The sequence below is a fragment of the Vipera ursinii genome, assembly GCF_947247035.1.
Source record: "Vipera ursinii genome assembly, chromosome: 3".
NCBI classification, from domain to species: Eukaryota; Metazoa; Chordata; class Lepidosauria; order Squamata; family Viperidae; genus Vipera; species Vipera ursinii.
The window spans coordinates 192486663-192511083 of record NC_139516.1 but is presented as its reverse complement, the minus strand read 5'-3'; the positions used below and the strand labels follow the sequence as shown (position 1 = coordinate 192511083).

The following is a 24421-nucleotide window of genomic DNA, read 5'->3' as shown; positions in this document are numbered from 1 at the left end:
TTAGTAACAGATTGCATGCATTCAGAATTTTTCCCAATTCTTCCCCAAATCTGGTTCTTCTATAATTATCATTTACAGTAGTATAACATGCATATGTCACTAATATATAACATCCTGCATTCATACATACGCATAGTAATATAGATGACACCAATTCATACTATGTGATGTCTTCCCCTTCAAATCTCTATACAGTATCTACCTGTCAAATCTTCATTCAGATCTATTAAATTCTTCCCTATTCTCTTAGTTTCACATACATTATTTTCTTTCATTTCATCTGTTACCTCATACTCATTACTATTTGCTTCTTTTTCACTCTTAAGTCACAATCTTCCAAATGTTGTAATTATCACAGATGGACCCATAGATAGCGACTTCTGTCTGCTAATTATAAGGTTAATGCCAGTCATTTTGACACATTTTAACCAGGATACCAAGAGGATAATCACTGCCCTGTTTTTTCTCCAAGAATGCTCACTCTATTCTATGCAAGCTTAGATATCTAATTTAGAGACTGTGTTTCAAGCCAATGTATGGTTGTACACATCATACCAACTACGAGGAATATGCAGTGTTTTGTCACACACTCAAGAAAATTCAGTGCCATACACTGCAAGATTTAGGGACACAGAAATATTTTTTTTAAAAACCGCACTACACTCAGTCTATATCTCCAAATGCAGTGTATGCACATTTCATGTTTACCAGTTCTTTCTGAGATTTTAAAAATTTATGTTGGAAACATGCTGTTATCTCAATAAATTATTTTTGCTAATTGAATTTTGGCAGCATCTCCATGAAGAACTCCCACTAAAATATCTTATTAGTCCATAGATATGCAGAGGGAAGAACAAACAGAAAGAAAGCAGTAAGAAAGAAACTTGATTCTTGACTGGCAGCAAGATGCTGTGATAGTGTCTTCTCATATTGCAAGATCCAATCTGGGTAAATAAATCCTTCAAAAAATTAATTGCAATGTGAAAAAAGACTTGCTCAGTTTTAATTATATTTCAATTAATTTCTATACTATTGTTTTTACTTTTAAATATTGATAGAAAGTGTCGAAGGACAGAATGTTGTACATAAAATGACAATTTAAAAATAGAAGACATTTACAGTAATAAAAGGAAGGTAGCATTTACATAAACACATGAAATTCAATTCTGGTATCAGATATCTTGTTAGATTTCTTTTTTAAAAAATCCCTTAAAACTGAGAATTTAAAAAGAAATGTGTTTTTCTTATTTTGTCCCACCCAGTTAATAACTGCTGTCAATATGGAAGAAAGTCAGAATTGTCTATATTAGTAGGCATATAGTCTCTTTTGTATAATCAGGTACCCAGACTGAATAAGCTTGCTGATCATACAAAAAACACACATATCTGCATCATTTAAAATCAAGGTAAATTTTTATGTATTAAATGCTTTACCTATTGCACTAAACCACTGTTTGCTTACATATTTTCTCTTGAATAGACTACAAATGGCTTCACCATTGACTACTGAATAGACTGCAGTGGCCATGTTCATACAATACAATTAACCTATTAACAATGGTTTACCAATTATGGTCTCTGGGTTCACGCAATAGGCTAAGCCAAAACCTAACCATGTTATGACTACATGAACTGTGTGAATCAAAATTTCTTCAGATACAAATAAAGATTTGTAATATGTCTTTCTTTTATTGAATATTCAATTATTGAATTAAGTTAAACATTAGAGCGTTAACAATTTTAATAAGCATTGTATATGGTATCAAATATTGCCATGTACAATATAGGTTTTACAACAATATAATAAATAAAATCTTCAGATACCAGGTAAACCTATAATTTTAAAACTCAAATATTTTAATGTCGATTTAATTATGGGCTCAACTTTCTGGTTAATTAACTTTAATTAACTTAAAATGTTGAATTATAGCCACTGAAATGCCTTCTAAGTAGATAGATTTAGTTTTCATATTCTTAGCTTGCTACATGTTACACCAGAATACACAGGTATTATTAGTAATGAGATAGTTACAAATCTGAGGGATTAACTGATTAATCATAAATCTGACAAAGTGAGCTTCCGGCTCTAAATACAAATAGGATTATTTTCCCATATCTTTTTAAAAATAAATAGCAACAGTACATTTGCTGCCCTCTTCCTATTCACTCAATAGAAAAATAAAAAAGGGCATAATGTTAGATACAGGGGAAATTAATTTCTATGACGCCCAGAACTTAAATACTTAAGTTTAAATAATAGAGAAATACATTAATAATAATAATTCCACAGCCAGCCTTACAAGAAAAATTATGAATCAACATCTTTTATTTAGCAATAAGGGATAAAACAAAGCAAAATTAGTGGTTAAAGAGGAAAACAAGAATTTACAGGCTCCTATTTCTATTCATGGCAGCTGCATAATATTATAATTGTGCCTAAAGCACATAACACCAATGTTCCTGCTGATGAAACTCGACTGAAACAGAATTTCCTACAGTTTCTAATCAGACAAAACTAGATAAGAAAGCCTCTTGTCTCTCTTTCTGACACTCTCCCCTTCCTAATCAACCCATCTCCAATAGCCAAGTCTGAGCTGCAGTACAATGAAATTACAGAAATATTATTACTGTACATATTTGTACACACATGCAGATATAGCTGGATATGCTGATGATGCTTTCTGCTTCAGAACACAAGCCCTGCTGAATTAAATCAAAGACTCCATTTTGTTCAACATTTTGCGACCCAGAAAATACCAGTGGAATACTACCAGCAGAAATTTAATTGCAAGCTTCATTTGTGTGAAGCATCAGTATGCTCCCAATTAAAGAAGCATATAACACCAGTGAGTAGCCATGATAGTACTCTTAGCCTTCACTGATTGATTTAATAATATTCTTTCAAGCACCATCCAATTTGATACTTTACCTTATGATACCATATTGTACTTGCAGTTGTAATTATCTCTATCAAGAAGTATTTCCATTTATCAATCCTGAATCTCTACTCAGCATCATTGTTTATTAGAAACACATTAAACATAACAGAATAAATTCAGTTATCCCACTGTAGGCACTACACTTCAAAAAGTGGAGGCTACAGTCCTAAGCATACTGATTTTGGAATGAGTTCCATCAAAAAAATGGCCTGATTCCCAAACAAATCATCAAAAATCACATTATGTAGCTGTCATGTCTCCCATATAATAGTTCTCCTTGGAGAATGAACCTTGGGATTTAGCATCTTCCAGGAAGAAATGTGTACAAAGCTCTAAACATTAGTATGTGCGCTCTGAATCTTTTAAACAGCATTTGATTGTCAGAAGTTAATTCTTCCTAGCTAGTTTCATGGCTAACAGTTGGGATTTGGATATGACTTTAAGTACTTGAGTATTATAAATTACTTGTACTTATAATCACCGATGAAATGATAAAATTGGTGTGCTAACCTACAGGTTGTCCTCCTCTACATCTGCTCCCTTGTTTCTTAGCTGCTATTTCTGGAATTTGCATTTTATTCCAATTAAGCCTGATTAATTATCTTGTCAGGAAACCTGAGTTTGGTCTCTGGACTGATCTTTAACTTTTATTATATATCATGGTGTTGCTATACTTCTCTGTAGTGTCTTAGTCTTACTTATATCTTGCTACAGACTGAATATCTAATGCTCTTGAAGGTTTTTATTTTACATAAGCATAAAAAGATAATTTCCTAAGCATATTTTAAGATAAACTGCAGGTGTTTTCACTGTGCCCAGCGATGATTAGTTAAATCTCATAGCATGCATCTTTCTAAAGGAAAGAAGGAAAATAGATATGTTTCTATGAATTTTAAGAGTAGAGTTCCATGAGCTTCAACTGAAACACAATTACATCTAATGACATTATTTTTTTCTTACTTGTAAGGAAACAGAGATGGCACAGAACAGATGGCACATAGCAGATGCTTAATATCCAATCAATTTCCATATATTTCTAATCCATTCCTGTATCTATTCCATTTTATAATAGTTGTTTGTTTTGCTCTCATTCTCTCTCTTAAAATAGTAGCTTTAAATCAGACAATGGATTTAAGGAGTCTTCTCTAAACACTTCTATCACTTACTTTAGATTCATAACATATGCTACCTGGCTATTCCACTTTGCTAACCATACTGTTGGCTAATAGACTGAATTCTTGTTTACTACTTTTCAGCTGCAATGTCTTGACACAGCTATTAGAATTCATTTACAGAAGTAGTGAAGTATAGTGCCCAGCATACTGAAATGAGGACCAGTTAAAATTTTTGCTCAGCTGTGAAACTTAGGCGTTCACATTTAGCAAGTGTTCAGCCTAGCCTAATTTGAAGGTTCTGAAAATGTGGGAGAAGTGCATGTGCCTCCTTGCCCACTTTGGAAAAAAGTGTAATATCAGTATGTGATAAATAACTAATATTATAACTATTTTTTCTATATGTCCTCGTTCAATTTTTCATCTACATTTAACCTATTAACCTATTCAGAGCTAAACATTCAAAAGGCTGAAAAGGTTAACAAAGCAGCAGGAATGTCCTCAAGCCAAAGCCATCCCCAGGGCTGCATCATACTTTTAAAAAGAAAGAAAAAAAAAACAAGTAAAAGTTTCTCCTCTCCAATCTAGTTGGACTCTAGGGGACAGTGCTCATCTTTGTTTCCTAGCCAAGGGAGCCAGCATTGTCCAAAAACAATGCTTCTGTGGTCATGTGGCTAGCAGGACAAAATGCCAAGGTACACAGAATGCTGTTACCTTCCCACCAAAGGGATACTTATTTATCTACTTGCATTTGCTTGCTTTTGAACTACTAGTTTGTATGGAGCTGTAAACAAGAATGGGGGCTCACCCCATCATGTGGTACTTGAGTCTCGAACTGCTGACCTTCCAGTCCACAAGCCAGGAAACTTAACTGCTAGGCCAATATGCTAGTTGGTAAAGCCAAGTCTTAACATTCTTCCAGAAAACCAGAAGAATGGGGTAAGAAGTTCCAGAGGGCAGGGCAGCAGTTGAGGAACTGAACACCTCCTTGTTTATTTATTTATTTATTTATTAGTTTTTATAAACCGCCCTTCTCCCGAGGGACTCGGGGCGGTGTACAGAGGAAGGAATGTATACAGATTGAACAATAAAATAATAAGAAACACTAATGAAAACAAACTGGGACCCCAATTAACGCTATCATGCCAGGCCGGACTGCTGGAACAGGAAAGTTTTTAAGTCGCGACGGAATGTACGGAGGTCAGGGGCCATCCGGATTTCGGTTGGTAAGCTGTTCCAGAGGGCTGGCGCACCTACTGAGAATGCCCTCCCCCTGGGGGCCACCAGCCGACATTCCTTGAGCGGTGGCACCCTGAGGAGGCCCTCTCTGTGGGAGCGCACAGGACGGTGGGGTGCTGACATTGGCAGAAGGTGCTCCCGTAGGTAGTCCGGACCCAAGCCATGTAGGGCTTTGTATGTCATTGTTAGCACCTTGAACTTCACACGGAAGGCAACCGGAAGCCAGTGCAGCGCACGGAGGAGAGGTGTGATATGGGAGTATCGGGAGGCTCCCAAGAGTGTCCGTGCCGCCGCACTTTGCACCAGTTGAAGCTTCCGAGTGGATCTCAAGGGCAGCCCCATGTAGAGAGCGTTACAATAGTCTAGGCGAGAGGTCACAAGGGCATGGGTGACTGTACGTAAGGAATCCAGGTCCAGATAAGGCCGTAGTTGGCGAACTAGTCGAACCCGGGAGAAGGCCCCCTTGGTCACAGCTCCTATGTGGTCTTCCAGGGAGAGCTGCGAGTCTAGGAGGACACCCAGGTTGCGGGCCCTATCAACAGGTGGAAGTAACTTGTCCCCAATGTTAAGCAGTGGGACGTTCTGAATATCCTGGCTTGCCGGTACGTACAGCCATTCAGTCTTGTCCGGGTTCAGTTGAAGCCTGTTTCTCCCCATCCATTCCCGGACCGCTTTCAGGCAGCGGGACATCACGTCTAGGGCATCACTGATATTGTTTGGAGTTGAGATAAAAAGCTGGGTGTCATCAGCATACTGATGGTACCCTACTCCAAAACTGCGAATGATCTCACCCAGCGGTTTCATGTAGATGTTGAACAGGAGAGGCGAGAGGACCGACCCCTGAGGGACTCCGCAAGCGAGAGGCCTCGGGGTCGACCTCTGTCCCCCTGTCAGCACCGACTGCGAGCGACCCTGGAGAAAGGAGGAGAACCAACGCAGAACCGTGCCTCCCACTCCCAGTCCCCTGAGGCGTCGCAGCAAGATACCATGGTCGATGGTATCGAAAGCCGCCGAGAGGTCTAATAAGACTAGGACAGAGGAATGGCCCCTGTCCCGGGCTCTCCAGAGATCATTCATCAGAGCGACCAATGCCGTCTCCGTGCTGTAGCCCGGCCTGAAACCCGATTGGTACGGGTCTAGATAAACCGCTTCATCCAGGATCTGAGGAAGTTGGTGCGCCACCACGCTCTCAACAACCTTCGCAAGGAAGCGAAGATTGGAGACTGGACGAAAGTTATTCAAAGAGGATGGGTCCAAGGTGGGCTTCTTGAGGAGAGGTCTCACCACCGCCTCCTTCAAGGCAGTGGGGAAGTGACCCTCACTCAGAGAAGCAGAGATGACCGCTAGGAACCAGCCTCGTGTCCCCTCTCGAGCTGCATAGGCCAGCCAGGAAGGGCACGGGTCCAGTAAGCATGTGGAGGAGCTCAACCTTCTCATAATCCTGTCCACTTCCTTAGGAGTTACAGGATCAAATTCTTCCCAGATGACGTCGACAAGACTGACCATGTCTTGTTCTTCCATCTCAGCCCAGTTGGAGTCCAGGCCAGTTCGAATCCGAGCAATTTTATCCAGCAGATATTGACCAAATTCCTCGGCTCGACCCTGCAAGGGTTCCTCCCTCACCTCTTGGTTTAGTAGGGAGCGAGTCACCCTGAACAAGGCAGCCGGGCGATTATCTGCGAACGCGATGAGGGTGGAAAAGTAGTTGGATTTTGCCACCCTTATCACAGCGAGATAAGACCTGGTGAGGATTCTTAGTCGCAATCGGTCAGATTCGGATCGACTGGATCTCCAACGGCTCTCTAGGCCCCGTCTCCGACGCTTCATCTCCCGGAGCTCCTCGGTGAACCATGGGGCTCGCTGGGATCTGCGCCGGGTCAGAGGCCGCAAGGGTACAACTCGGTCCAGAGCCTCCGTGGCTGCCTTTTCCCAGGCTTCCACTAAGGCATCCGCCGAGCTGTGGGCAGGGGGTGCATGCGTGTCCCTAAGCGCTGCCTGGAACTTATCAGGGTCCATTAGGCGCCTAGGGCGGTACCATCTGACTGGCACCGTGCACCCACGGTGGGGGGTGGCAAGGGGGAAGTCTAGCCGCAGGAGGTGGTGATCGGTCCATGACAGGGGCGTAACAGTTGTGGCACCCCCACCGATATCATCACGCCACCGTCCAGACAAGAACACCAAGTCTGGGTTGTGGCCTCTCTCATGAGTCGGCCCAGAAATTATTTGCAACAGGTCCATGGCCGCCATGGAAGCCATGAACTCCCGAGCCAGTTCGGACGATCCTCCCAGGGACGGTAGATTAAAGTCACCCAAGACCATGAGTCTTGGGAATTCAACCACCAACCCTGAGAGGACATCGAGTAGCTCAGGTAGGGCCGCCGCTGCACGATTAGGTGGTAGGTACGCCAGCAGCAGGCCCAACTGCGCCCCTGGGCCGTATCTCAGTAGGAGAGACTCACACCCGACCATCTGAGGGACGGTGGTCTCTCGCGGGCTAAGGGATTCCCTGATGATAACTGCCACTCCCCCGCCCCTCCCATGAGCCCGAGGCTGGTGCAGTACCTGGAAACCTGGCGGGCAGAGGTCAACCAGAGGAACACCCCCCTCTGGGCCCAGCCAGGTTTCCGTGATGCAGGCCAGGTCCGCATGCTCACTCTCCACTAGGTCACGAATGAGGTGAGCTTTGTTAGCTACGGACCTTGCATTCAGGTAGACCAGCCTTAGCATGGGAGGGTGCGCACCTTTGCTCCCGGGTCCTCCGGGGGAGAACAGAGGGTCGGAGCGTCTCACCGCTTGTACAGAGCGGAGATGACACTCCCGGTGACGATACGGCCCTCTGTCTGTGCACCTTCTGCCATTCCCCACCATCCTAGGGATGGGACGTTTGTCAGTACGCCACTGGGTGTTATCGGCGACTGGTCCTCGTTGTACGCCGTCGCGAACGGCCGTGGGCCTGGCATGCGTTATGGTGGCTGGAAGGCGTGCCTTTCCCGCGCAACCATAGTCTTCTCCCTCCCCCCTCCCTAACCCCACAAAAAACTTAACTAAGAACTTAATCAGGGGCCTCTTGTTGGGCTTATGCTGGAGGCCCCTGACCCTGCCCGGCCATCTCTCAGAGGCCCAGTGGTTGGGCCCGTCATCAAGATTGGATGTGATGCAGGCGGGTCGCACCCAGGAGAGTGGGGAACCCCTGAGGGCGTGCAGTACTATGCTAGAGTATTGAACGAGCATAGTCACAGGTGGTTCCGGGAAGGCTGTCCCCTGGATGGTGAATTTGCAGGAGGGTCGAGTCGGGTAGGTGCGTTTCTGGATCGTCGCCCTGCCACTGCCACTGCCACTTGGCCGGGCGAACCCCCAGAAGCAGGCCACTCCTCATCCTCTCACGATGGGTTGTGTCTCTGCTTCCGGAGGTGGTCCAGAACGTACTCTGGGTGAAGCATACGCCATAGAGCTCTCACCTCTATGGGGTTGCAGGTGTAAGGCCCAGCCACTCTGCCACCGTGGCTAGCACCCAGGCCCGTTATGTCCTGTGGGGAGAGAATGAGCAAGGATGGTTGAGAGTGGGCAGAAGGCAGGATTGAGGGATCCATTAATTGGCGTCAGCTCTGGTGGTTCAGCCGCCCAAACAGTTCCCTCCCTGATCCTCTGGGCGTTGTTCCCGGCCGCAGCTCCATGGCCCCTATTGGTTGGGGACCGACCGGAGCGTGGCCTCCCAGAGGTATGGGAGTCCCTGGTGTCATGCCCCTGCTGTTGCCGTCTCCGATCAAGGTGTCTCGAGGAGGTGGCTCGGGGTGTAGGCCGCAGATGCCTCGCTTCGTTGTAAAGCTGGTCTGCGGCGTCTCCTTGATCACTCGGAGACACCGCCGCTATCCGGGAGCAGATTAGGCAGCCGAGGCAAAAACAGCAGCTCCGGCCCCGCTCAGGATTGTTGCAACGGCCGTAGCGGTACAGGGGGCGGGCCGGAGATGCCACGCCGTCAGTGCTACCGCCGCTGTCAAGGCCCCTGGGTGGCGAACGACTAGGCCTGGAGAAGCAGTCCCGGCCGCCGTCGTCTTCGCTGCCGCCACTTCCACCGCCCAGCTGATCCGCGGCGCCTCCTCTGATCCTCGGAGACGCCGCCGCTGCCCGCTGCTGCTGCTGTTGGTTTCGTTGCCGGCGCCTCCGCCGCACAGCTGATCTGCGGAGATGCCGCCCTTGCCCGGTGATCGGCATCGGAGGAGACCGCAGACCAGGGCTCGCTGGGCTCTCACCGCCGAAGATGCCGCCGCCACCCGGGAGCCGGTCAGGGGCAGAGCAGAGCCTCCGGCCCCTCCTGGATGGCTGCGACGGCTGTCGTGGTCCAGGGCTGTCGTGGTCCAGGGGCGGGCCTCTCGCCGCCGACGCCGCCGAAGATGACGCCGCCTTCGCCACCCAGCTGGTCCAGCTGGTCCGCGGCGTCTCCGTCGATAGCCCGGAGACGCCGCCGTCCCCGGGAGCCGGTCAGGGGGCCGGGGCAGAGCAGAGCCTCCGGCCCCTCCTGGATGGCTGCGATGGCTGTCGTGGTCCAGGGGCAGGTCTCTCTTTCCATTAGCTGAAATTCCTTGATTAATGTGATATGCAGCACCCCTATCTATTTGACTTGGTGGTATAGGTTGATGTAATTGGGATGAGATAGTTCCTTAGGTATTCTGGTCCCATGCCATGAAGGGCTTTAAATATTTAAATAAATTAGAAGAATTTAGAATGTCAAATATTATTACATCCTATCCAGATAGCATGCAAAAAAGAAAACGGTGGAAATAAAAAAAAGCTTAGCAAACTCAAACATTAAGGCAAAAACTATGGTTCTTGTTACAGTAGCCATAGAGAGAGAACCAGATGGTACCCTCTTCCAATACAGAAAAGGTCAGAGAAAGATGCACTAAGATTTTATTCCAACAAGGAATAGGGTTATTATGACCTCAAAAACCTAAAATCGGACAGATTCACAACAGCAGGTATAGGCAACCAATGTGACCTCTATGCTGATGGAAATTACTGGCATAGCTTTCTACCATTTTTACACATAAAATTCAAGAACTTCAAAATGAGCACGTGCATATTTATAAAAAAAGAAAACTCAAAGGAACACAGGCACACTGCCTTACAAAATTTAGCAATTTTGGAAATGTAATTTTTTCTCAAACTCAAAAATGATAAAAAGGAACTGAAAAAGGGCATTTCTTAACTCTCCAAAAGCCTTAGATTTACTCAAAACTACACAGAAGGAAGTACATAAACAGAATATGCATGATGGATATTATCTCTTTTATCTGAGGCGAAATATCCCTTGCTGAAAAACACAACTAAGATGATTCCCCTTTCATGTCCTGTTTTGGGCTTTCTGGCTGGCCACTGTGACAAGGTAAACGTTTAGTCAGACATAGGAGGGCTTTTGATGTTTTTATCTATTTACTTATTTATTTATTTATTACATATTTATGCCACCCATCTTCCATATAAGGTGACAATGTTCAGGTGGACAACTTTAATATCATAACTCCCTAAGCTTATGCTTTTTATTCTCACTTAATTGTACTAAGAATGGCAGAAGCTACAGAGCATAAACTTTTTTTCCTGCAAGTTCCAGAAGACAATCCTACTAGATTCCATGGTTCTTATTTCCAGATAAATATGTAAAGGATTGCAGTCAAGGGCGTTTAGGCAGTGAAGCTCTGTAATTGCGAAACGCAAATCATTTTCATTGCAACACAAGGTTTACCCAATTCTGTGCTTTGATTACATGGGAGGACTGCCTTAGTTAATTATCTGAATGGAAACTCTCTTTTATCACCTGTTATCTGGGGGGAGGGGGGAGGAAGTGTGGAATATAAACAATTGTACAAGAATAAATGCATTCTATTTTCTAACACAAACACAATTGGATGTTATATGAAGTTATAATTATAGTATAAGTGCTCCACACCCCTCCTTACACACATATAAAAGGTAGCAAAACTAGTTCTGCCTCTTGCTGAATTCTAGATGTTCTAAATGTTAAAATGAAAAGGATTAGCAAAGACATATGCAAAGAGACAATATAATCCTAATGAGAAGGTCTGTAATAAGATATTACTTGGGTTGAAAGCTTGGTTTTTAGATATTAGAATATTGGAATTATTAAATAAATTAAAATAATTTATTGAGGTGTCCTCAGTGATGGGATGTATAATATGCTAAACCTGCTGCAAGGTTTGCAGCAAAAGTTCAAAATGAAACATGCTTCATAAACAAAACTGTACTCAAATTAGCGTTCTTTCTTGAAGAATGAGCTAGGACGGTTATCAAATCATGATCAATACCAGATTTTAACCACAAAGTCTCTCTGCGGTTATTGCAAAAAACTCACTTTTTCTATTTAAACTCTTACTAATTGGCTTCTAAATCATAACACTCTGGTTAGAATTCCTTTTTTTTAAAATGGGTCACTACATTGCAAATTATCTGAACTACTTCATGTATTGACTGTATAAATGGAAAAGTTTTAATTTAATGTATATCAAATTAGAGGCACCCAGGCAAAATCTGTTCATACAGAATAGAATTTTTTATTGGCCAAGTATGGTTGGACAAGTAATAGTGATAATCATGATCATATACAACATGAAAATACATTCATCATAAATCATGAAATATAACACGTCATCATAAATCATAAGATGTAACACTTAGTGATAATCACTAGCTAAGCAAACAACATAAATCATACTAGGGTACAAAAAACCCCAATATAAATTGTAAGATACAAGCAGCAAAGTTATAGTCATAAGAAGATAAGGATGGGTAATAGGAAAGATGAGCAGTATCATAGTAATACAGCTTTACTGGTATTTTCACACTGTTGTGGGAATTAGTTGTTAGAGTGACGGCATGAGGAAAAAAACAGTCTTTATGTCTAGTTGATCTGATGTGCAATGTCCTATAGCAGTGATGGCAAACCTTTTAGAGACCGAGTGCCCAAACTGCAAACTAAAATCCACTTTATCGCCGGGTGCCAGGTGGGCATGGGCCTTTGGGTGGGCATGTCCGTTTGGGTGGGTGTGGCTGCAGTGGTCACTGCAGTCTGAGTGGGTGTAGCCAGGGTGGGCGTGGCCACCTAGATGTTGCTCGTGGGGAGGGACGCCTGTGGGGGCCAGGCAGGGTTGGGGAAAATCCAGGGGGTCACTGGCGGGTGGGATGGTGGACAGGAGGCTTGTCCTGTGGAGCAAGGTGGGGCAGGGCAGGGTGCCATTGCCACAGGGCAAAGCAAGGCAGGCACCAGGGTGGCTGCTGCCTGACACCATCGGCTCCCGCACACAGTGAATGCATAGGGGCCAACTGTGTCCACCAGCAGCCACAGCCTGCCGGCCCCTCGGTTTCGGCTCAATGTGGCTATTTCATGAGAAGTTAGAAAATCTGATGGAACTTTTTTTTTTACTGATAGTCCCACAAAAATGCGGCGAAGGTTAAGAAGCGAACGGAGAAACGGAATACAGCTGAAAAGCAGGTTAGTAAAAAAAAATGCTTGGGGAGGCAGGAGTGGCAACCTTACCCTGCCCGGGTATTGATAAAGGTTGCTCATGGATGGGACAGAGAGGGCTCTGTGTGCCAGCTGTGGCACACATGCCATAGATTCACCACCACCGTTCTGTAGCGTTATCTTGAGGGAAGAAATTGAAATAGTTTATGTCCAGGATATGAGGGGTCTGTAGATATAGATATATGCGCAGAATATGCTTCTGCACATGCATTAAAATCTAGTATGTAAAATATGTATGCATAAAATCCCATTCACATTTTATGCATACATAAAATAGAAAAATGCATGAAGCATGGGTGAATTCCCTTCTGTCTTCCTATTGGTCCATTCAATCAATAATTCATTATAAAAGAAAGATGATTGGGGGACTGGAGGCTCAAACATATAGGAAACGGTTGCTGGAATTGGGTATGTGTAGTTTAATGAAGAGAAGGGTGAGGGGTGACATGATAGCAGTGTTCCAATATCTCAGGGGCCGCCACAAAGAAGAGGGAGTCAAGCTATTCTCCAAAGCACCCAAAGGCAGGACAAGAAGCAACGGATGGAAACTAACCAAGGGGAGAAGCAACCTAGAACTAAGGAGAAACTTCCTGACAGTTAGAACAACTAACCAGTGGAACAACCTGCCTCCAGAAGTGGTGAATGCTCCAACACTGGAAGTTTTTAAGAAGAGACTGGACAGCCATTTGTCTGAAATGGTATAGGGTTTCCTGCCTTAGCAGGGGGTTGGACTAGATGACCTCCAAGGTCCCTTCCAACTTTATTATTATTATTATTATTATTATTATTATTATTATTATTATTATTATTATTATTATTATTATTATTAACACTGGGGGTGTATCTATTATCTCTATTACTATCTCTATTACTAATACTGATGGTAAAAGTTAATTCCAAATTAATTGTGAAATTATGAAGGAGAGTTATCCTCATCACTAACAGCAAAACAATATGACGTACATTTTTTAAAAATGGAAACAGCATCTGGTGGCTCTGTAAGATTATTATTGGGATTGAACACGTGATGTGTATAATTTTTTTTCTCACCTTCTGAAAAAAGTCCCCCAGTTGATGGATATTTTGCACATTAAAAACAAAGCTACATTTAATGCATTTGAAAATGCAGACTTTGCAAGCAGATATAAATTTTTAAAATAGCACAATCTGCATATATCTGTTTAAGGTATATAATTTGCTCTGACTTTGGGATCTGCTTGGCAGAATAGCTTGTGTGTGAGAGAGAAATAGAGGCAAGCATGAATAAAATGGAAGGCTGTCATGAAAGGCACCATGGTCCTCTTTGGGTACTTGGAGCTATAACAACTTGGCTATTTTTCCCAAAATATTAGGAAAATATCTGATCATTTAGTCTGCTGAAGAAACAGCAGAGATGCAATGGAAAGTAAGAAGATAAAGATTTGCTATGATGTTTGGATCATGACCTTAATTTTCAGCTTTTCATTCATGCTTTAATTATAATACCCTAACAAAGATAGGAGCTTTTTTATTATTAAGAATTTCTCTATAGGTATTTCCAATAAAAAACCAGAAGAGCCGAACCTGACATTTCAATAAGGTATGATACATAGGATTTTTCTTTTATTGGTTTCCTGAAATGGACAAGTTCTTACCTGGTTACAAGTTGTTGCCTGGGCTAGAAGCATATGCTAAGGCTAAGCCATGGCTAACTAGATCATAGTTCACCAGATTAGCATAATTGCTTGGGCCCAGATGTCACAGAAAAGAGAACCTATCAGGCTGAATTTGGCTTCTTTTAACTCTTGGAAGCAGTATGGAAATGATTTTCTTTGCCTTCTTTCAGGCAGTTAGGGTTTGGGGTTGGTTTTTTTTTGGATTTTCCAGTCTACATTTAATGCTGAGACTCTGAAACATAAGTACACTTTATTGGTTCTGCACAGCAGAAAGAATCACAGAATAGCCCGCTTTATTTTAACTTATCTTGCTGTGTGAACCCAGACATATTCTCCAATTTTCCTTCGTGAGACAGCAGACTCATTTGTGTCTCAAATGAAGTTTCCACAAATAGGCTAAGTTTTATAGATGCTTCCTTAAACCATTTTCTTGATTAATTATTTACATCAGCATAATAATTTCCCTCAGTGATTCATTTCCCTTTTAAAATGAAACTATTACAGATGACAACTATTTTGAGGGCAGGTGGGGGGTGAGTCCTATAAACTTTAGTTTAAAAGTTGGAATTTTAAGTTGGGCCCTCCTCTCAAGCAGTATATTTAAACTGGATTTGCAAGGAAATATAGAATAGCATCCTTGGTTTCATGTATCACTGAGAGCAATCGTTCAATTGTCTGCCTCTGGCAATGAAGTGTCTTTAGACACCTTTGTTGGCTTAACATGAGAAATATGAGCCTTGCAATCACAGAACAACAAGATTGGAAGGGACCTCATGCCATTCCAGACAAATGGATATCCAACTGTTGCTTTAAAATGTCCACTGATGGAACACTCACAATTTCAAAAGCAGGCTGTTCCACTGAGTAATAACTCTCACATCAGGAAAGTCCTCCATATTTCAAGCTGGAATCTTATTTTGTAAAGCTTTACTTCTTGTCTCATACTCATGTGCTAGGGAAAATACAGGTATCTGTCACTTAACAATAGTAACTGGGGCTGGAAACTATGTCATTAAATGATGCGGTCATAAATAAACAAACACACGCCCTGAGTCCTTCGGGAGAAGGGCGGTATAAAAATTCAATTAAATAAATAAATAAATAAATAATGTCTGCACCACTTAGCAATGGCAGTTCCAGCATGCCCGGTTGTCATTGTTAAGCAAGGACCTCATGTGACCATGACTTCTTACTTCCTGACATTTTCTCCATTGACTTCACGTACGAGAAGCTGGCAGGGAAGGTTGTCAATTGTGATCACATGATTGCGTGGTTACTGCAACAGCCTTAAATTTGAGGTCCGGTTGTAACTACCACTTGTTCAGTACCATAGTAAGTTTAAACAGTCACTGAAAGACTGGTTGTTAAATGTGGCTCACCTGTAAATACACACTCTCTTCCCTGGGATGTTGTTTCAAGTATTGTAAGACTGTTATATCTTTATAGCATTCTCCTTAGGCAAAAGATACCCAGTTCTTTTAACCATTCTTAACAGGATTCAGCCTTCCATCATCTGTGCCACTCACCACTTTGCTAATTCCTCAATATCCTTCTTGTGCTGTGGCAACCAAAACTGGACGCAGTACTCCAGTTGTGGTATGACCTTTCTGCATAGGGTGGAACTGTTACTTCCTATGGACCTGATGCAGTCCAAGACTGCATTGGCTGTTTTTGTTTTTAGCAGCTGCTAGTTCATGTTCAATTTGTAGTCTGCCAAATACCCAGATCTTTATCACAAGTACTACTGCTAAAATGCCACCAATTTTGTGCTTCTGTATCTGGCTTTTCCTACTAAGTGTAGAATCTTAAATTTGTTGCCGTGTATGTATTATTAGATGGGGCCCAATGTTCAAGTCTATCAGAATTCTTCTGAACTATAACCCTGCCTTTTTTTTATTGAAAAGTTTTTCAATACATTTTATCTTTAACAACCCCTCCGCCCCACCCCCTACCCAACCCCTCCCGACCCTCCCCTCCCCCCATCCCCATCCCCGACTTCCCAGAGCTAAATACAAGGTATAAAAGTAAGAACAATCATAAACAGCCTTATGCTAACAACAATAAGCTATTAAGTCTATCACACTCTAGCTCATATAAAATGACTACAAGCAATACTAATATCACGTCAATACTTATGCAAATGCTAAATGAAACTTTTTAGTCCCATATTTATTCTGGATGTAATCAATCCATTTTTTCCACTCCGTGATATAACGTTGTTGCGAATGATTTTTCAAGTACGCCGATATCTTTGCCATTTCTGCCAGGTTAGAAACTTTTAAAGTCCATTCTTCTATTGTCGGCAGTTCCTCCTTCTTCCAATATTGACCTACTAAAAGTCTTGCTGCCGTAATTAAGTTCAACATCAACTTAGTGTCCACAACAGTAGTATCAGTAATTATGCCCAGTAAAAACAATTGCGGACAAAACTTTATCCTTTTCTTAAATATCTTCTGCATGTTCCACCAGATTTTAATCCAAAAAGCTTTAACCTTTTTACAGGTCCACCATATATGAAAGTACGTTGCGTCTTCGCCACCACACCTCCAACATTTAGGTTGATACATACTTGCAAGCTTTTTAGGATCTAAATGCCACCTATAAAACATTTTATAATAGTTCTCTCTTAAATTTTGAGCTTGCGTAAATTTTACGTTTCTCACCCAGATCTTTTCCCAAGTATCCATTGTAATAACTTCTTGAATATTCTGAGCCCACTTTATCATGCAATCTTTAACAAGTTCTGTTTCTGAGTCAATTTCTATCAATGCAAGATATATCCGTTTGATATGTGCTAGACCCTGATTTCTAATTTGCTTTTCCAGATTTTCATCAGTCATTGAAAAACCAATTTTCTGATCTTTCCACCTGGCCCGTAGTTGCCCTGCCTTTTGAAGTATTACACATCCTCCCCAGTTTTGTGCCATAAATTTTTTGAACAGCCCTTGTATTCTCTCATTTAAGTAATCTAAGGAAACTACAGACCAATCAGTCTAACATCAATACCTGGGAAGATCCTGGAAAACAAATCACAGATCTGCAAACAACTAGAAGCAAACAAAGTTATAACTGATAACCAGCAGGGGGTTTGTTAAAAACAGATGATACCAAACCAATCTTATTTAATTCTTTGATAAAATGACCAAATTAGTAGACCAGCGAAACGCTGTGGACATAGTATACTTAGATTTCAGTAAGGCATTCAACAAAGTAGACCACAATCTACTGCTTGGTAGGCTAGAAAAAGGTGGAATAGACAGCATCACCCCCAGATGGATTTCTAGCTGGCTGACAAACCGTACTCAACAAGTAGTCCTCAATGGTACTACATCCTCATGGAGAGAAGTAAGCAGTGGGGTATCACAAAGCTCCATCTTAGGCCCAGTACTCTTCAATATCTTCATCAATGACTTAGATGCAGGAATAGAAGGAGAACTCATCAAATTTGCAGATGACACTAAACTGGCAGGAATAGCCAAAACCCCAGAAGACAAGCTCAGGATTCAAAAAGATCTTGACAAACTGGAACAATGGGCCCTATCCAACAAAATGAGTTTTAATGTGGAGAAAAGTAAAGTATTACATTTAGGCAGGAAAAATCAAACATATAAGTACAGATTAATGAGGCCTGGCTCAAAAACAGTAACGGTGAGAGGGACCCTGGAGTCCTAGTGGATGATCACTTGACTATGACCCAGCATTGTACAGCAGCATTCAAAAAAGCTAATACAATCCTGAGTTACATACATATATTTGTCACGTGAAGTATTAGTACCATTTTATAAAACCATAGTGAGACCACACCTGGAATATTGCAACCAATTTTGGTCACCATACTACAAAAAAGATGTTGAGACCTTGGAAAAAGTTCAGAGAAGAGCAACTAAGACTAAAATATATGGTTTGGCTAGTCTAAAGAAAAGAAGATATAGGGGTGACATGATAGCAGTATTCCAGTATTTGAGAGGCTGCCACAAAGGAAGAGGGGATCAAATTATTTTCCAAAGCATCAGTGGGCAGGACAAGAAACAATAGTTGGAAACTGATAAAAGAGAGAATCAACCTGGAATTAAGGAGAAAGTTTCTAACAGTGAGGACAATTAACCAGTGGAACAGCTTGGCTTCAGAAATCGTGGGTGCTCCATCACTGGAGGTTTTTAAAGAGAGACTGAACAGTCACTTGTCTGAGATGGTTTAGATTCTCCTGCTTGAGTGGGGGGCTGGACTAGAAGACCTCCAAGGTCCCTTCCAACTTCTATTCTATTCTATTCTATTCTATTCTATTCTATTCTATTCTATTCTATTCTATTCTATTCTAATTTATGAAGAAGTTAAAGAGCACTGGATCCAAGTTAGAGCAATGGGATATCCTACTGAATTCCTTGCTCCATGTAGAAATAGATCCATTATGGACACTTTGTGGGTATGGTTGTTCAGTCATCTGTAAATTCATCTAACAGTGAAGCCATCCAGTCCATATTGATTCATTTTAACAAGAAGGGCACTATGAAGAGGCAATAAGATTTGACTATTTATAGTTGAATCAAGCTGGTTTCTAATAATCACCTTCATCTTTTCTATGTGCTTGCGAATCCACTCCTCAATCTTCTTTCATAAGATTTTCCCAGGTACTCAGGTCAACCTGGTTATAGTTTCCTGAGTCCAGTTTTTTTTTTAGAGATTGGAACAATAAAGGCTCTCTTCAAATTCTTGGCACTTTTCCTATTATGAAAAGTATAATATCAAGCTTCAGCATTGCTCCTTGTGTTTGGAGCTGGCTTAATTTCAATGGTATTTAATTGCCTAATGTTGAACAAAATATTGAAAGAATAGCTATCGCCTGGCCAACACCCTACCACATATGACGTGTTGGGAACTGGATTTTGCTACAGAGGAAAGGGTTTTATTTTCTCCCCCTGGTATTATTTCTCTTCCAATATTCTATAGTTGTTTTTTACATATTGCAAAAGTGTGTTGGGAGATCTAATTGTGATTTTCTGCTTCTTTCACTGTGGAACTTTGTTCAGAAGAACAATTATTATGCTAACTATAGGGTCACAACAATTAATCATAACAATCAGTAGCTTTTCATTTCTGCTCTATATTCTCCAAAGATAGCTTTATCTCTTCCCATCCCTCTCAAAACACACATCTTATTTTCTTAGATCCAAGAGATTTGGATCTCAATTAAAAAGTGTGAAAATAATGTTTAATCTTCTAAGATATGTTGGAGATTATCCAATATTTGGATCATTTATTATCACTCTTACATAGGACTTACAAATGAGATGGTTGTTTTATAGTTCACCATTTAAATATCTATTTCATTAAAATAAATTAACATTTATAATATAAACTTTATAGTTTTCTTGCAGCCCTTCCATAAATAACTACAACCCACAATAGAGCAGCTAAGCCTTTACAGTTTTTCTCCTGAAGTTTCAAGCTTTGGGCTCAGATGCCAATCATTATTCCACTAGCACCAATAAAAATGTAAAAATGTATTTGGACAAACTCCAAAAGAAATGTTTCAATTGATTTACTGGCCCTTGAGTGGAAAAATCCAATCATTTAAAGGAACTGTATTCACTAAAGAACTAATTATTCACAAAGATCTATTTTGACTGCCTGAGTGATATTTAGAATGTCAAAGTAATAGGAGAATATATAGGCAAATAAATTTAATAAATAAACAAAAATAGAAGAAGCTGAAAATGTTGAGGTATAACTTACAAAACCTAATTGAGTTTATGGTGCTTATAATTCATTAGAATCACAAACTTTAAGTGAGTAATGATAACAGCATTTGTGAACTAGCTTGTTAGCTGTCCAAAGTTATATATTTAAAATGGGGCATATATGTCTTCTAAAAAAATAAGTAAATATGTTCTATGTTATAGCATAAAAACTATAAAGGCCAAATTTTTATTGATTTATTTACAAATTGCTGGAAGAATAAAAAGTCATCAAGAAAAGAAAAAAAGAAACAAAAGAAGGGTCCTTAATACTAAATGACAGAATTTGAAACACATCATGTCCACCTACTAGGATATTAATTAGATAGAAAGACATTAAATATGACACAGAGAGAAAGCAAGTGAAAATCAATTACAACAGGAGAAATTATGGGGGGAAATCAATAAGATTTATCCCAAGCTCTGTTTTAAGAGAAAATTATTACTGTACTAAATGTTTACCTAGGGTAAACAAATCTATCAATCATTCCAAAAATACTTAATCATATAATAGAAAGTTCTGTTATACAGAATGAACATTTTATCATATGTGGAAGTATTAGAAAAAAATACATATTTTCATATTGAAAATTCAATTTTTTAAAAATTAAGATTTTTTTTTAAATGAAGAAAAAATCAGAACCCTTAAAGCTATATGTTGATGGCTGTGAAGACGAGTCTAGCTTAATATTGGAAAGGTGATAATTTACTGTGATTTGAAATTAAGTAACTTTCTAGCAATATTTTTTTATCCTTACTATTTTCTTTTTTGTTTTGATATGATTATATGCATTTATCTTGAAATAATGATAAAAAATTTTTAATCCCATTTATATCCCGCCCTTCTCCGAAGATTCAGGGCGGCTTACAATCTAAGCACAAATCAATGTGCTTAGCAATAGCCTTCATTCTATGTAAATGCCTGCTTATTAGGGCTTTCGCCCCCCCCCCCAGCGGCATTATTACAAAGTCAGCTTATAAATAGCAGTCATACTAAATTTCTTGTTCATAGAATTTTAGTTTTCTAGAGATTTCTGGTTATTTTTGACAAATGAAACTGAAGGGATTGTCTTGAATTAAGTATTAGTGCTCACAGCCTAAAAAGGCAATTTCTCAATCCTGTTATTTTAGACAACTTCCAACTACTCTCCAAACTTACCTTTATGAGGAAGGCAGCATAGCCACAGAGCATTGTAAATAAATGAGATTTTCTGGAACTCCTGAAAACTCAGATTACATTGGTCACTTTGGTGGATGAGCTTCAGTGCAATTTAAATGGAATTACAATTGTGCATCACACTTAATCCAGCAAAATGGAGTTGTTCAGAAGTAAACTATTTGGCTTGTTGCTGTCTCCCAAATTGTCTCTCAAAAGATGCAACCCCTCCAAAATAACAGGGTCAATTATTTGGGTGCTATTCTGAATTCACAGATCCTACCAAAGTAGAAAATGTAGGCTGTGCAAGTTTTAGCTGGTGCAATGAAATGGGAAGCCCTTACAATAGTAACAGTAACGCACACACTGCAATTAAACTCTGTGATGCACGCTACATCTGAACTGTCTTTGAAGATTCTTCATAAGCTGTAGTTGGTCCAGAGTGGAGCAAAACAAAAGATACAGTAAGGTGGTTCAGCAGATCTGTGCTTTGGTTATCTTGCTATGCACACATTCTCGGTAGTTGTTTCTGTTCACTGGTGAACTCTTACACTTTATGAAGACATTTGCTTTTAAAAAAATAAAAATAAAAGGGTTTGTCAATATGTTAATCCTCTAGGATGCGTTTTAGATCCACAACTTAAGGTGTGTCAGCAAAAAAGGGATTCAGAGATGTTAACCATATCTAGCTGGACAAACAGTTCAAGATTCATTTTTGTCTTATGCAGATAAATCAAATCAACGATCTGTAGCAGCTAAAGTTAAATTGGGCCTATAACAAAGACAATTTGAAATTTCTGAAATGCATTAATTGGAACTACAGGGAATCAGGATGGAAAGTCATTGGCTCACTGGTTGAGACAACAAAAATAACATTTTATATCTGGAATTCATGCCAAAAATGGTCAGTTATGTATTGACATAGACTATTAATGGGTTTTTAATAGTCAGTTATTTAAAATGGAGACATCTGTAACTGAACAGCAAATGCTTAATGATAAAATAGTGAAACAGAAAAGATCAGTCAGATTTTTTTTAAGCTGATACAGCTTTTGACATTACAAAAATTATAGACAAAATGCTATCTATAAAACTGTGCAAGCCCCTAGACTGAACAGATTTCCAGTTGAACAGAATAGTCATGAACTGGCATCCATCTATATTTTTAGAGTTTTATGTCAATCATTTAATCTTTCTATACTTCCTCCATTATTTTGCAGTAAGAAAGAACTAACCAAGGATGCAAGTTAATAGACATTAATGTGGACTTTAAACATAAACTGAAGCACCACCCTGGAGACTACAAAAATTCACCCGTTTCAGTCTGGATTTGTAAAAAAAAAAAAAGATAGGCATCTAATAATACCTATGTAGTAAGTGTTATTTTGGATATTACAAGAAATAAAGTAGAATAATGTACTTTAATCATGCTAAATGCTAAAATGGTTTTTGATGTGGTTCGGAATGAATTTAAGATTTGTGATCTATTTCATTTGAGAGTTAGATGGGTATCTAAATTTGACAAATAAAATAATTACAATGGGACATCATCTTTTAATCTTGGTGCAGTAAGAAATTTGATAGTTCTTTAATTCTTATGATTTGGTCTTATCCAATCATATCTTTGTTTGGGTTTCCAAATCTTAGCACATGTTTATATAATTTTGGATATAAATGTAGTAATGAAGTAAACATGATGTTAAACTCTATTCCTGAAGCATGTATTTGTCACTTTATAAAGAACTTTAACTATATTCAAAGCTTAGCAAAGCCTAACACTCAGCAGAAATATAATCTTTAAAAAGTGGAAAGAAACTAATTCTCTTGATAACTATTGATATCATTCAGGATATGTGTTTGCTATTTATTTCTGAAAAGAGTGAAGCAGTATCTTCCCTTCTGGTCTAGATTTAATGATATTAAATTAATTATATTTAGAAATAACTAACAACAACAACAACTAACAACAACAACAACATTTAGAAATACTGAATTGATATGACATGCATGATCTCTTCTTTTTTTAGTTCTCACACCTTTTATATCTTGGTCTATGTTTAGTTCATTCTAATTAACATGCAAATTTTTTCCATTATAATTTTTCATATTGATATTATATGTATTTTATTCCATTAGTAAAATAATAAAAATGAATAAACATAAGTAAATAAATGCATCATAAGTAAATAAACTAAAAACCTGTTAACCAATAGAAACCACCACGGCTGTCTATCCTGACAAAATTCTTCTGTTGTTAGAGAACCATTTGTAACACCCATTACATAATCCATATAATCATGTAGGTTGCGGATTAAATCTCAGATCTTTTGGAAACCAAATGTCTCCTTAGACTAAGTTCCAAGACATATAGTTTTTTCTCAGACTAGCAATCTATCCGGGTAAATTATTTCTTTGAACAGAGAAGCACTTATTCGTTTGTACTTTCCTGCAAACTATGGATTTATAACCATAACTACTGAATGAAATTTCAGCTTCTTAGCTTACCCTGATAACTTCTAAGGAAATATGAGCCACAAGTACCTATTCTATTCTTGCTCCAGCTATACTTTTTATCAGAGATAATACATCTGCCAATACGCAGTTTAAAATCATTTACAATTTATAGGAGTTACCATCGTGCTGTTAATGATTATACCTATGTTTCATATTACTTATAACTATGTACATTCTATGCTATAAATACAAATAGGTATTGAAGTGACATAAATATAAAACAAGCTTGGAAAAGTTCCTACATAATTACTGACAAATGAAGAATCATGGGCACTGACACCTGGAAATAGCTGAAAATGGCCCACCATTAACTATATGATGCGTATGCTACAACAGACTAAAATGAGCTGAACAGGTTTGACAATTCAACAATGGATGATATAAAAACTAGCAAACAGCAGAGGGCAGTGTCATATTAAATGTGCCTTAGCTTTGTAGTTGCGTAAACAATGTGGCTTCACAGCACTTGGCAAGCTTTGTCTGATCTGAGAAGGTAAGCAGGATTTGTTTAGATTAGTAATTGGATGGGACACA

The 24421-nt window shown here is 39.9% G+C and overlaps 1 long non-coding RNA gene across 1 annotated transcript; it reads left to right on the top strand.

The window, feature by feature from the left end:
* The first annotated feature begins 1333 nt into the window (after positions 1-1333).
* On the top strand, positions 1334-22720 carry LOC310637119. The gene is made up of 3 exons (XR_014491869.1): positions 1334-1406; positions 2691-2846; positions 22594-22720. It is a non-coding gene; the product is annotated as an uncharacterized lncRNA (long non-coding RNA).
* Positions 22721-24421: the final 1701 nt, after the last annotated feature.